At 46.7% G+C, this 3,406-nt stretch overlaps 1 protein-coding gene across 1 annotated transcript in view; it reads right to left on the reverse strand.

The window, feature by feature from the left end:
• Window positions 1-3,406, reverse strand: part of LOC109513661 (neurobeachin-like) — a gene marked incomplete at its 5' end in the record, with an annotated part of 140,511 nt that overhangs the window by 22,400 nt on the left and 114,705 nt on the right. The window lies entirely within an intron of this gene.

The following is a 3,406-nucleotide window of genomic DNA, read 5'->3' on the forward strand; positions in this document are numbered from 1 at the left end:
GGACGGCGGGGGGGTTCGGCGTAATCAATGGCAGCTTTCTTGCCTGTGAGCCGCGACGTGAGCAAATGAAGCCGTTTGGGTCCCGAGTTACATCTGGCCACGAAGCCAAGAATAAGTTTATGGAGATCCGCGTGGATTTACGAGGTGATAATAGGCCCGCATGTGACTCGTCTCGGGCCCAGCTGGAGCGCCGATTGGGCTGCAAGGCGTCTTGCGCGCCGTAAAAAAAAAGAAAAACAAAAAAAAAAGAAAAGAAAAACAGTTGTGGTGGCTGATTCGAAAGTTCGACAGTGGGTGCAAGCGAAATTATTGGGGTTTTTCTTGGTTTCATGACAAAAAACAGCTGCTGAGTAATGACAGCATGACAGAGGATAATACAGGCAAGTTACTTCCCGATGTTAAATGAGACATTAACCCTGATCTTGTTCTTTACGAGATTTTGCAAAGCAAATATGACATTTTTCCATCGCTTCATACCCAAATTTGAAACCCTACCTCTGTCTTTAAACCCTCAGTTACTTTGTCAAAGCCTAACCCTTGTTTAAAACCATAACACTGGGGTTAAAGCCAGGCTCGAAAAACATCATTTGAAACCCTGACTTGAAAGCAGAACCCGGCACGAAACGAAGGATGGACGAGTACCGATACCCAGGTACCGGGTACTCATGGACGCAGCTGATAACACTTACCGATATTTAAGGCAATACTGTTATGGTGCAGCAGCGTGACACATCTGCAATCCATTAACTGCGTCAGAAAGAAAGGTCTTTAGTCACAATTTTGTGTGAAGCAAAATGGTATCGGTAATCGGTATCAGTGACTATCCAAAGAGTCATATGGGTATCGGTCTGAAAAAAAAGTGGCATCAAAAATCCCTACTGAAAAGCCTAATTTGAAACCTTAACCCGGGTGTTAAACCCGACCTTGCACTCCCAGTTGAGGGTTCACTCCTAACTGTGGGTTGAAATTTGAAACTTTCACCCTTCCTTGAAACCCTATTTGCGGCTTGATAACTTCATTTCAAATCAAACTTAAAATTGCAACGTCAAACACGAACCTATTAGAAACCCTACCCCTGGTAAACACCCCAACTTAACGCATTACCTTGAAACACAAATTAGAATTTATTGAAAACCCAAACACTGAGCTGAAACCCTGATTTGGAACGCTATTTAAAACCCTGACCCTCGTGTGAAACCCTAACTTGGGCTTTCATCACCCTGTTTTGCAACCCTCATGAAATGTAGTCCACCCCTGACTGCGATTCGCGTGCCGTTGCCGTCTCGACTGAAACCACAAACATGAAATCATCAAAATGATCCAATTCTTCCTTTCCCAAAACGTCTCCCGAAGTACAATCAAGCGACGTGTTCGTTTCGATTGCGGGAACGGCGTGAGGGGGGAAACACTTTGATTTTGCTGTCCAGGAATGCGAGCGAGGCCGCAGATGTTATTTTTGTCGGGGGCTTGCTGTCATATTTGGGCAACGTTCACCTGACAGATGGCTGACGACGGCTGCGGTCGGCCGCGCTGCACGCACGCGGCCGGCCGCAAACGGTGAAGCAAAATAGATTAAAGCTGACAATTGATCCAATTCGGGAAGCATTTTCATGCATTTCCCCGAATCGAAGGAGGAATAACGAACCAAGAGGGAACACTGGGCCACTGGACTAGCATTTGCCATTCGTCACACGAGTCGGACTTGAGTCGCCAGCTTTCGGACTTGAGACTCGCTTGGCTACAAAAGACTCGACTTGAGTTCGACATGAATGGGACTCGATAAGTCCTACCTGTCGACATCTGAAAATCGCAATTTCGAAGACAGCGTGCCATTTGTTTAGATTCTGAAGGAGGAATCGTTTTTTTTTTTTGGGGTGGCGTCCGCATGAACGTCGCAACCCATCGGCAGCGTCTCGTGTGGAATGCCAGTGTCACGCAGGAAGATAAAATGATCAAATGACTCAATCTAGGATTCGAGATTCTGTTTTGGATCCAATCAGGAAAAGCAGAATGGTACCGTCCGAGAAGAGAGACCACAACTACGACGTACAACCCCATCCGCCACAATCAAATCCGCGATAAAACGTAAGATACGTTGACGACAAAGTTCGGCCAACTGATAGCTGGTTAACCATGAAGTCGGCTTCGTGTCAGTTATTAAGCGTTTATTTGAGAAGACGAAGTCATAGGCAATATGAAGGGTGGTTTGCGACCAATTCAAACACGATGCCGTTGTGATCGACGAGGTTAGAATCGCTAGCCATTAGCCAGTGGAGCTACTGAGAGCTCAGTGGCTCATTTGCGCCTGCATGAGGCGAGTGAGTACGATTGTTTCCCTTGTCTTGCTTAACTCTTGTCATGGGTTGACTCAAATTTTGGCAGAGTAACTTAGGACGTGCTTGAAACTTCAAAATGATGACACAATTATGACTTACACAAGTGACAAGCATATAGCGGCTGACCAATCTGTGGCTAATGCGAGAACTTAACCCAGCGGTCCCCCTCACTGCATCAACCAAAACATTTGCTGTATGGATCAGAGTGGCCTCAAGGTCAAACACATTTTACAAAAAAAAAAAAAAAAAAGTCCACCAATGGAATCATTCCATCCATCCAAAGTCAACAGCAGTCTCGGGGTGACAAAACTCTCTCCGCTGTGCCGTTCTGAGTGACTTTTGGAGCAGGAAAAGGAGGCCTAAATGGAACCACGTGAAAACCAACTCGAGTGTCCGTCGCCGGCTTTGAAATGAAGGCCAAACTGCGCACGCCGTGTTTGTCGAGGAAACCTCGCTTGGCACGTCACAATCGCGCAGTGTTGGTCCTGGAGACCGATGGCGTGTGAAGTGAACCGAGGGGCTCATACACATTGTGTAGGAGAAAGAAAATAAACAGTCATCTTTCGTCTCCGCCGCAAAGTCAAATTCAATTAAAGCTGAGCGCGGGGGCCCTTGCGCAGCCTCAACTTGGATCGCACGATGTATGCAGAGTTGGAACGGAAAACTCGAGCGGCACGATTGCAACCACGCGTTTTTACCGACGGGGGCGCCTATGCAGCTCGTCAAGTCGGTACCCTCGTCACGGACAAGATGTTTGGTCAGACCTGTGTTTTTCACGTCATACGGCGACGTCAAACTTTACCGTAACGTTCCGCCTTTATGCAATGACCAAAACGTAACAGTTTTCACAATTGAGCGCCAGCTGTCCATCGTGCTTCAAATTTGCGAGCAGTCACGCAAAATCTCAATGACATTTTCATCTTTGAGAGTCCCCTTGAAAATGGCCAAACCGATGGTGGCTTCAAACCAAATAGGAAGACTTCCCGTGCATTTTCAGGCAGGGTTTCTGGAAACTTTTTTTTTTTTTTTTTTTTTGTGGGGCACCTCTTGCAACCCCCCCCAAAGATATT

This window comes from Hippocampus comes, unplaced genomic scaffold (assembly GCF_001891065.2).
Source record: "Hippocampus comes isolate QL1 unplaced genomic scaffold, H_comes_QL1_v1.1 scaffold11, whole genome shotgun sequence".
In the NCBI taxonomy this organism is placed as follows: Eukaryota; Metazoa; Chordata; class Actinopteri; order Syngnathiformes; family Syngnathidae; genus Hippocampus; species Hippocampus comes.